At 53.8% G+C, this 11164-nt stretch overlaps 1 long non-coding RNA gene across 2 annotated transcripts; it reads left to right on the forward strand.

The window, feature by feature from the left end:
• The first annotated feature begins 1555 nt into the window (after window positions 1-1555).
• LOC308636035 lies at window positions 1556-4083 on the forward strand. 2 transcript variants are annotated; one of them, XR_014019333.1, is made up of 3 exons: window positions 1556-1975; window positions 3634-3710; window positions 3897-4083. It is a non-coding gene; the product is annotated as an uncharacterized lncRNA (long non-coding RNA). The 2 variants fall into 2 exon arrangements; XR_014019334.1 differs by having other exon boundaries at window positions 1559-1975; window positions 3637-3710.
• The last annotated feature ends 7081 nt before the right edge of the window (window positions 4084-11164 follow it).

An 11164-nucleotide genomic window follows, 5' to 3' on the forward strand; every position in this document is an offset into this window, starting at 1 on the left:
AGACTCACGCTAAAAATAAAAGGCCTGAGGGTTGGTGGTATCGTTCAGTGGTAGAGCTGGGTTCCATCTCCAGCTCCGCATAAAAAAAATAAAGTATATGACATCTGTTATTATTTCTAACTCCCTGCTTTATCTAACTTTTGGGTAAACCTGATTCCAGTCCGAGCAGTTGGTTAAGTTTCTACTGTACCATGCCTTCAGCCACAGGGGTCACATGGCCCCAGGCTGGACCATCAGTTCTCTGTGGAATCTCACACCCTGGGGAGACACTGGGAGGCTGGAAGCCTGGCACTGTCTAAAGGGCTTTAATGCCACTCGACAGCCTGGGGGTTTTGAAAGGCCCAGGTTCTACGTGGGAGATTAAAACGCACACACACAGACAGCAGTGACAAAGATGAAGCACTTGACTGCAAGCTGGTGCTAGCTTATATAGAAAGTGAGGGTCAGTTATCTTAAACCAGGAAGCTCCCAGGGCCAATCATAGTAAAGGTCAGGTCATCACCTGCGGTGCCCGCCAGTCCGCCCTGCATAAGATTCGTGGGGGGGCACGAGCTGTCCAAGATCGCGGGAGACGGGAGGACCAATTAGAAAATTCTCAAAACAACTTGTTATCCGCCCACTGGCAACTTGCCTGCTGCCATGTTGCATTAGGGGCTCCTTATCTGAAAGGCCCGGGGAGTTCTAGCCGCCCATTGGCAATTTGCCCACCGCCCTGTTTGAAAGGCCCGGGAAGTTCTCAGGGAGACTCCCAACAGGTTTTAGTCCAGGCTCCCCAAGTCACAAAGTCAAATGGCTCACATGTACAGAGATACTGTATAAGTAGAAAACAGTGGGTGCACAATAGGGAGTGGTGGAGCCTGTGGCTAACAGAGATAGTCCCTGCCTCAGGCATAATACAAACTCAAACACTGAGGGGGTCAAACAAGCCCCTCCTGCAAGCCGAGCCAGACTGTTGGCTTGTGACTCCTGGTGCTGGGGCAGAGGCTGGTGAGGGCTCAAGCCAAGGAGGGTTGTGATCTCTGTCTCCCAGGTTCTGTCATTTTCCCAGATCCAGCAGTCTTCCCTCGACCCTGAACTGCCTAGCACTGATCACGTGCTCATCTTTTGGTAGAACGACCTTGGCTGCGGACGTTCTAGCCCCTCTCCTCCCATGTCCTTCCTTTCACCTGGGGTGATGAAAAGAGCTTTGCATTTGGAGCAGAACGGCTTGGGTTTGAACCTGCCACTTCCCAGCTGGCTGCGCTTGGGAAAGTAACTTGGTTTCTCTGGAGCCCCAGATTTCTCATCTGTTAAAAAACAAATAAGATGATTGCAAGAGGAGAGGAAGGCCACTGCACGCAAGGCTCCAGACCCTTGCAGGATGTTAGGAAACAGCGGTCCCTTCTGCTTCCCTGCTACTGGGGCCCTTCCCCCGAGCCAAGGCTCTCATCCCCTTTAACCGTATCTCGCGCCACGGCCCCTTTAAGATCGCCTTGGAGGACCCAAATTCAAAATCGAGGGCGACTCTCTAGCTGCTGTCTCGATGGTAAACCCTCACTTCCTGCCGGAAGTGCGTCTACAGAACTGCTTCCGCCCAGTGGGGTGGGAAGCGAGTAAAGCCATGTGCAGCGTCTGGTCAAAGGAGACCGGCTGTCGCCTCCTGCTGGCCGCGGCACCCTCTGCCACCAGCCCGGGGTCCCTGAGACCCCAGGCCTTCCTCGCGGGGCCCCTGCCACCCACGCCTTCCCGCGGAACGGAACCGAGGAGCCGCGCCCCGCTGAGCCGCTGGGGCCTGGACGATGCCCCCGGAAGTGGGCCCGGGGCGGCGCAGGCGGCCGCGGTGGGTGAGCTGCGCGCGACTGTCCTATTAAGCCCCGCTGCTTTGCTCTCTTCGCAGGGTTTCCGCGGGAAGTGAGGAACTTCCAGGTCCCGGCGGTGGGGTGAAGGCGTGTAGCGACTCCTCCCTCCAGAAAGTGACCTCCGTCTGGGTGACCAGGTATGTCCAGCGGGCGGACAGCGTCCGCAGGGTCGTGGTCCGGGGAACGGCGCCTGTGTTGTCGCACCTGCCCAGTGGCCTGTGCAGCCCGTACCAGGCAGCCCCACCCTGACCTAGAGTAAGTCCCGCGGAGCCCTCCCGGGTCGGAATTTGCAGTAACAGGTGTGAGCACTCTGGCAGCCGCTTGGTGGTCATGTATGATACTGCAAACAGGCGGAAGGATTTAGTGGTATTGGACCAGGCGCCATGGGAAGCGTTGGGGGTACACAGGTAAAACAGCCAAGGCTTTTCCCGGGGAGTTACCCACCAGCTGCGGAGATAAAGTTAAATTACCACTTAGGAGGGTGCCATTCCCGGGGCACCGAGGCACACAGGCATAGTCCCAGTTACTGGGAGGTTGAGACAGAAGGATTGGAAGCTCACGGCCAGCCTGGGCAATTTGAGAAGATCCTGCTTCAAAGAACAAAAAAAGACTGCATGTAGCTCAGTGGTCGGGCATCCCTGGGTTCGTTCTCCAGTACTAGGGCAGAAAAAAAAAAAAAAAAAGAGGTGGTTAATTTAAGCAGAGGTGAATGTTCCGAAGGGAAGCACAGTATATCTCAGGGAGCCTGATGGAGGCTGGAAAGCTTTTCCAAGGATGAGACTTGAGCTAGACTCTGGATAAGTAGGCATTTGCTCAGAAAGCCAGGTAATAGTGTGTGCAAAGGCCCAATGGCCTAGGGAGGAGGAACTGGAAGAAAACCATCCTAGCTCAGAAAGCACGCAAAGCCAAAAAGGTGCAGAAGAACCAGGCCACACAGGGCCTTGTGGCTTAGTGAGGGTCTTGGTCTTTGTCCTAGAAATACTGGGATACTGTTCAAACTAAAGGAAGGTGTGCATAGATCTCTGATTTCAAAAGATCACTGGATCCAGAACAGTGCTGTTAAACAGGACTTGCTACAATGATGGACATTCTCTAGGCTGTCTAGAGTGGCCACTAGCCACAGGACTGATTAAGCATTTGCTGTGTGGCTGGTGTGACTGAGGGACTGGTACAGTGTACCTACCTGATGGCCGCCATGTTGGATAGGGTAGCTCTAGCCCACTTTGGCTGGGAGCAACGACCCCTTATTGGGGCTCAGGGCACACAGATGTTCTTATGTCTCCTGCACCCTGTCCCCTCCTGGCTAGAGTCAGAGACTGCATCCAGCTCCAGGCAGTAACTGTTGGTGGGATTTTCCTTCCCCTGGCTGTCTGCTTTGTTGTCAGCACAGATTGTGAGGTGACATTTTCGGCATGGCATTGTGTCCCATGCCTTGGAGAGGACATAAAGAAAAGCGTGGTCCTGGCCGGGCGCACAGCTCAGTGGAGGAGCACTTGCTTAGCATGCAGGAGCCCTGGGTTGAGGGTAGACATCAGTAAGTGCATGGGACAACAGGAGGGAGCGCTTTTAAAGGGACCCATCAGGGTGTGGGACCCTGAGGAGGCCAAGGCTGTTTTTAGCTGAGGCAACTTAACAAAGGCAGGAACTGAGAGAGGGCTCGAGGGGACATGGGGAGCAGCGGTGCGTGGGCTGGGCTTGGGAGATGCATGGCCATGGAGGGGAAGGAAAGTCAAGTGGGAATGTGTGGTGGGGACTTTGCCTGGCAGATTCAGGCTGACTGTGGCTTTGTGACCAGCAGGTTTCTGAGGAATGAAAGCAACAGTTAAAGCCTGGAGGGAGATGGGGCAGGACGTCACCTTGATCGCTTTGGTGGTATGTGACCGGTGCTGGGGGAGGGGTGGAAGCAGGGTCTTCACAGGGCAAAACCCCAGGGCATCTTCTGCATGGCATCCGGGTGGGGGTGGACTGCCAGTGTCGAGGGCACTTCGTGGTGCAACAGTTTTCCGTGCTCAGACTTGGTGAAGTAGAACAGGAATGATGAGGTGTCCTTCCTTGCAGGTCAGCGTCCCTGGAGCTTGGTGTGTTGGCTGGTGCTCCTGACAGCGGTCCTGCAGGTTCTGTGCTGGCGTGGGCTCTTGTGGGTTAGGGCCTCCAGGTTGGTTTGGTTCCATTCTGACCCACGTGTGTGGTGAAGACCTGCTGGAGACAGCTCCACGTGCATCCAAATAAACCAAGTGCAACCCTAGGATGTCTCTTCACCCTCTTGTGGTTTCCTTGCGGCTGGGGTGCGCACTTGGCGCACTATTTCCAGCTGTTTCAGAGAGTGACTTACACTCCTCACCGGCACAAGTCCTTGGGACACATGGGTGGGTGCTGGGGACACTTCATCCTGCGGGAACACGAACTGTTGAGAAGTGACGATGCATGTCGGGAGACAACCACGGTCCCTGGCATCTGTGGGAAGGGTGGCTCCTGCGCACCTGGGTAGGTCAGCATCTTGGTGATCCTCTCAGACCTGGTTACAGTGTGCCGCATCATGGCTGCTGCCCCTTGTTCATCAGGTACCTTCTACCCTGCGTGGGCCTCTTTAGCTCACTCTCCAGGACCTGGATGTCACCTGGGGTACTGCCAGCCTTCTATAGGGACGAGCAGCTCCCTTGCTGGTCAGTGTCCCTGAAGCTTGGTGTGTTGGCTGGTGCTCCTGACATCTAGGGCTCAAGGGCAGTGGCAGTGCGTGGTCCTGCACCCTCTGTGCTGCCTCCCCTGTCCCTACAGCTTCATTCCTCTCCACTCCTGTCCCCAGTCACACTCATCCGAGGAACATTGTCATAGGGATGGGGGGAATGCTTGGTTGTCTGCTATGTGAAGGACGCACCTCTGCCAGCCCGTGTTCTGGCTGCATGTTTCTGGTTTTGCATGTAGTGCAGATACCTGGCCACTTGGGCTGTCCCCATGGTTGGGCCATCACAGCAGTGAAGGTGGTTTGTATTGGACCTCTGACCTTGCACTGTTAGGTGCACGGTACCTGCTTCCCCCCTGCTTGCATTCCTTTTTCTGGACATGCTTGTTGACCTGTTGATTTCATGGTACCTTGCCTGCCCCTGTCTTGTCCACCTCGGCTCTGGAGGATCTGTCCCAGCTGGTCTCCCCCAGGGCCAGGAATAGAATTTCAATACCATGAGATAAACCTTTGGTGGATTCATGGCAGCTGACCAGTAACCTGAAGGACCTGTGGCTGCCCAGGAGAGGCAGGCCCACGTGGGCAGTTCTCAAGCACAGCAGCACTTAGTTTGGGTGACCACAAAGGGCCTTGGCACTGAGGTAGAAGCTTCTACATTCCCACACAGGACTTCAGATCCCAGCTCCACACCAGCTGCTGTGTGACCTCAGCAAGTCACTTGTCTGCCTTGGTTACTTAAGTGGGAACCCTGATGGTGACGATGACTCCCCGGGGGTTCTCCATGGCCGGAAGTGAGCAGATCTGGGTCTGGGTGGGACCGGGGGCCTGCACTGAGGCTGAGGCATGTTCTTGCCTTTGGTCTTCCTGCTTTCAGCTGGGAGACCCTCAGCCTCAGTTAGGAAAGGCCTGGGGCCTTGACGGGTGCTATGGCAGCAGGAAGGTGCCCACATTGCCACTGAGGCAGGAAGCTGAGGTCTCCAGGTGCCTGATTTGTGTTTTGAGACGTGATACATACTGTGTTGGTATGTGTGGATGGGCCATCTTGATGGCAGTTAGAGACTCACTCTGCTGGGGGTGTTTCCCTGTGTGCAGAGTGTTGGTCCCTCAGTGGCCCCAGGTAGACCTCTCTGTCCTCAGAACGTGAGGTCTGCTTGCGACTCCCTGGAGCAGTGGGTTTGGCCCTTTACCTGGGGGCGCTGGGCCTGGGCCTCTGGCAGTGCAGCTCTCACAGGCCACGGCTGACCCTGGGGAGTCGCTGGGACCGCCTGCGTTTCCTCCAGGTGCCACAAGCTCCTGAGTCCTCTGGTAGGGCTGAGATTTCCTAGGGTACAAAGTGCCAAGAGAGAAGGACAGGGGAGTGAGACCCAAGGTAGCCGGCTAGTGAGCCTCCCTGTCCTGGTCTCTCAGCTGAGGTGCCACCCCAAGATGACTTCACCTTGAGTTTCCTGCCTTTCTCTGAGACCGTCCAGCGTGATAGTAGTCTTCATTAGTTGTCTCATAGTCAGGGGCTCCTGTGACCTGGGTGCTGGTAGGAGGGAGGCCCAGACTCCTGGAGGAGGTGCAAGACACCCCAAGCCTTGAAGGGCCTCACCCGTTTTTAGCTCCTGCTGGCTAGACACAGCTGAGGACCAGTTTACCCCAGAGAACAGATGCATGTTTAAAATGGGCAGCACTGTGTCCTGGAGGGGCCTGAGTATGACTATTCTTCTGGGTTACATAAGAGGACTGAAGTGGGCAGGAGTCCGGAGTTTTAAAAGGATAGGACGCCGGGTGCAGTGGTGCATGCCTGTAGTCCCAGCGACTTGGGATCCTGAGGTAGGAGGGTGGAAGGTTCTAGGCGAGCCTCAGCGATTTAGCAAGACCCTGTCTCAAAATTGAAAAAGTGCACCTGGTTTATTCCCCAGTGTTAAAAAGAAGAAAGTTTTTTTCAGATCTTAAAGATTACATGTGGGACATACAGGGCTTATATCAGAAAAGAATAAAACCTGAACGGAAACAGTTCTGGTCAGGATTGTGAACTCCTCTCTGTCCACTAGAGGGTGCACGTCCTGTACCAGACTGCCCTTTTGAAGCCAAGTACACAGGTTGGGTTTTTTGGTTTTTGATTTGAGGTTTTTTTTAAGCCAAGACTTTTTCTTCATCGGGAAGTTATGTGGAAGATTCATCTGCAGGGTGGGGCTCTTGCTTAGGAATCCATAGTTAGCCCCAGTTATACACAGTTCTCGGAAGTGCTAGTAATGCCCTGGAGCAGCTGCACTCTGCTCAGGCATGCGGGGACAAGAGCACGTTCTAGGTGTCTGTCCCTGCAAAACCACTCCCAGTGCCAGTTGGTGGGTTACCCACAGGGAAAGTGTCTTGCGTGAGGAATCCAGCACTGTGCATGCCAGTAGATGAAGCCCCAGACACCGTGTTAAGGATTTGCCAGGATCTCAGGAGAGAACGTTGCTTGCATTTGAAAGGCACATATCATATCGAGACTGAGCAGGGTTTGCACAATGCTGCGCTGCGGTGGTGTAGACTGCTGATGGTCGTCCACCAGGAGAGGGCTGTGGCCTGAGGGAAAGACTGACCCTTCTGGAGATGTCACTGAGTACTGGGTGCCCTCTGGGCTGGTTAGGGCTTTCTGATGGATTAACAAATGTGTCATTGAGCACTTGCTGCTGGCTGTGTTAGGATACAGTGAGCAAATCCAACTCTCCACCCTCAAGGAGTGTCTATCCCAGCACAGGAAGATAGGACCTAAATCAGAATATGTGGAGGAAAGAAAAGCCACTAGGCCAGGTCGGAGTCAGGCTTGCGGTGAGATAAGGTGGCTGGGACCTGTCTGGGAGATGACCTTTAGCAAGGTCCTAAGGTCAGAGTAATTCATGAAGTGGCAGGAAGAGCACCCCAGGCAGAGGGGATTGTAGGTCAGTGGATCTTGAACAGGAAGTTTCTCCAGGGTGTCTCCGCGGCCTTCAGGGCCTTGTGGGCAGGAAGGGGGCTTGAGGTCTCTGAGGAGCATCAGGAGCACGACTTCCCTCTGTTCCCGTCCTGGAGGGGCCATCCTCCCCCAGTAAAGGAGTCAGTTGAAGTATCTCCTGCTCCTGTGCTAACAGGCTTGCCCACTGAGGGGACCCCAGATCCAAGCATGGGGAGCACCATCTCTCTTGGGACAACTGTAGGAGCTCACTGGGCCCAGGAGAGGAGTGACTGGGAAGAGTCCTGTGGACATAACAGGTGACAGCTCCCAGGACAGCCCACCTCCACATAAAGACCGTGTCCCTTCACCATGGCTGTGAACCCCGGGGACAGGGGCCTTGGCCCCGTGTTTCCACCTCTGCTCAGGCTCCTGGAGGGTAGCAACCCTGTGTGGACTTGGTTTTTCAACAAAGAGTAGATTTGTTTCTTTCCTTTAAATTGTTGTTTAAATTGCTAACAGGACTACAAAAAGCACATTCTGTAATCCTCACAAGTGGAAGCCTGTTTGGGCTTTTCATGGTTCACATAAAACAATTATTTGTTCTAGGCTTTTTTTCCGGATCAATTATGCAGCTACAGCAGAAAGCTAGTTCTATTATTGCAAATGTAATTAGAGTAGACCCGTGTAAGTCGTTGGAAGGTCGCCGTCTGCAGACCGTCAGCTGTGGGCAGTTATGTAATGGTTACGCAAGGCCACGAGCTGCAGCGCCAGCTCAGAAATGTTTAGGTTGTTGTGTTGAATTAAAATAAGACCCCGGCTCTTCCACAGTGGAGCCTCCTTTAGCCAAACCAAAGCATGGGCTCCAGGGCAGCATCCATTGATGGCTGTGCAGGGCTGTGCCCACCTGGGAGAGGTCTGTGGCTGCTGACAACTTGGTTATCACCTGATACCAGGACAGTCATGGGTGAAGCCCACAAATCCACCTTTGCCTGATGTACTCACCGGCTGTGTTAAAATCCTGAAGAAGAGGTTAAAGAGATAAGGCTTTGCTCCCCAGCTTGGCTTGCTTTTATTTTATGGTTCTGAGTAAAGGGCACGTAGGGCTCTTCTGGACTCATTTTAGTCCACTTCCTTTCTGATGGGTTTGGACAGAGCTGTCCCCAAGCACCCCCCCCCCCAGGGCCACCATCCTATGGCAGCTTCCTGTTGCAGTCTGCACTGGGGCTGCGTGGCATGGCGCTGCAGCCCTCACCCTGCCTCCCGTGGAGTGGAGCGCCTTCCCTGCTTCTCTTGTTCTCCCTCCACGTTTCTCTTTCTGTTTTGCTTCTCCTCCAGCTGGGTTCCTCCCAGTGGCCTCAGCGTGGCTCTGTACCAGGTCAGTCACATTAGGTAATCTTCCATCCTAGTTTTTTCTTAGAGGCATGAAAAGAGACTCTCCAGCCAATTTAATCATGAGCTTGTGTTAAAGTCTTGTTGCCGCCAGGCAGTCAGCACCTGTGATCCCAGCTGCTCCGGAGGCCGAGGCAGGAAGATTGCAAGTTCAAGGCCAGCCTGGGCCACGGAGCAAGACATTGTCTCAGAATAAAAAACAGAAGGCCTGGGGGTGTAGCTCGCTGGTAGAGTCCTTGCCTAGCATGTGCATGGCCCTGGGTTTCATCCCCAGAACCAAAATACGAGTTTTGTTACTGTCTTGAATGGACCAATTCAGAAGTTTATTTTTCAGTGAGGATATTTTATAGGAAAACAAAAAGGCTGACTTATCAGGCAAAATACACAAAGAACGGCCAGCTAAGAGCCCGACAGCCAGCTGGCTGGGTCACTGGCTTCCCTGGAAACTTAAGGACCCCGCCAGTCTCTTCCCAGAAGAAAGTTATGAGTTAGACCAGTAGGAAGGGCCCTGTTACAAGCCTGGCTTAGACCAATCTCATTGTCCCTCATTTCAACCAGACAAAATCACTGTCTTGGTTACTACATCTCTGTTCAGAAGGCCTATCTTACTGCGTGGCTGGTCTGCTGGGCAAGAGTCTCCTGGGCACCTGGGCCTGAGCGTCTGCATTTCTCACTGCTCCAGGCAGCTCAGCGAGGGCAGCCCTGTCATTCAGGGGCGTGGGGACTCCTTAGGTGTAGGCCATGCACCATCCTGGCCACTGGTCGTGTTGATGGACTCACTGATATTTCCTGAATAAGGGAAGGGTTTCCTAGCCAGGGCCACAGAGGGCATGATTCCCTGTAGTTTGATTGTCTGGGCTGTGCACTGTGCAAGGTGGAAACCCGGAGACCTCTCCTTGACACAGGTGTAGCAAGATGCAACGATGAGCATCGGAGACCTTGCTGATCGCTGAATAGATCCGGTGCCATGTTGGGGAAATGTAATTAAAGTCCCCTAGAAAGCCTCTCCAGAAAGGTCAAAGGGAAGGAAAACAGTTTATCACAGAATACACATAAACCCACAGCATCAGAGCAGCCCGCTAAGGGGCTCTCAGAGGTGGAAGGAAATCGCCTGGTGGGGGGGGGGGGGGGCTGGGTGGCTTAGAGCAAGTGGTCAGGTGACAGCTGAAGTTGGGCTCATCCCCCAGGAAAGGTAAGGGTTCCAAGAGGGTGGCTCTGGGATCCTGTAGGAAACAGTGGTGAGCCATGAGCCTGGGAGAGGGCTTGTTCAGTCACTGAAAAAATGTACGTGTGTGTGTGTGTGTGTGTGTGTGTGAGTGTGTGTGTGTGTGAGTGAAGAAGAAGGAAGTTCTGGAAGAAGAGGGAATGGGGGCTGGGTGGGGGGATCTCTTTTCTTTTGTTCAAGGGGGAGAGTCTAACATTTAAGGTTTTGTTTGTTTGTTTTACCTGAGTCTTTTTTTTTTTTTACACATGGTGCTGAGGGTCAAACCCGGTGCCTCACACCTGCTAGGAAGCTCCACTCTACCTCTGAGCCACAGCCTCAACCTCAGCTTTAAGCTTTAATCTGTTTGCCCTCACACAATAGGATCCCTAAAGCCAGGGTGAAGTCCTGTCGGAGGCCAGCCGGTTTCTACCACTCTTCACACTGGTTTTCTTGGAGACCCCAAGCTGAGGACATCTGAATCTCCCAATCACTGTCCTGCCTGGCCTGCCGGAAGGAACGTGACTACCTGGAAGGCCGGACATGGCCTCCCATGGGAAGGACGATTTTGTCCCTGGCGTGACACTTCTGACACAAACAAGATTATAGATTAGATGTGTCTAATTATACCCTGCGAGGAAGAGGCCAGTTGTCATGGAGCTCACGCAAGCAGCGACTTTGCCAGGAAAGGTGGGAGACTTGACAAACGTCATGTCACTCTGACCACCCTTGGGAGTGGTGTGGGCAGCACCGTGCATATGAGCTGCATTTTTACCAAGTTAAGGTGGACTCAGGTATTCAAGTTCAAACCTCAGTTTTGCTGCAGGCCTGGGAGAGGAACCCTAGGTCACCACACCTGAGTCCCACTTCCTCATTGGTGAGGTGGGCTTCATGTTCACCTTCTGTGCTAGGAAGCTGCCACTCTACCCTGCAGATGATAAAAGATGATGACGCCTACCAAGGAGGCACGGGGCTGGGCTCAGTGGTAGAGCGCTCACCTAGCATGTGCGGGGCCGGGTTCCATCTCCAGCAGCACAAAAAAACAACAGCTCAATGATGTTCCTTCACATCTTCATCCTAGAAGCTTTAGCTTTGCCCCATGTTTGACCCCCCACACACCTTTCCCCTGGAGGAGGCCTGTGGTTCTGAAGAGA

The sequence above is a fragment of the Spermophilus citellus genome (genome assembly GCF_964194105.1).
Source record: "Spermophilus citellus genome assembly, chromosome: 17".
NCBI classification, from domain to species: domain Eukaryota; kingdom Metazoa; phylum Chordata; class Mammalia; order Rodentia; family Sciuridae; genus Spermophilus; species Spermophilus citellus.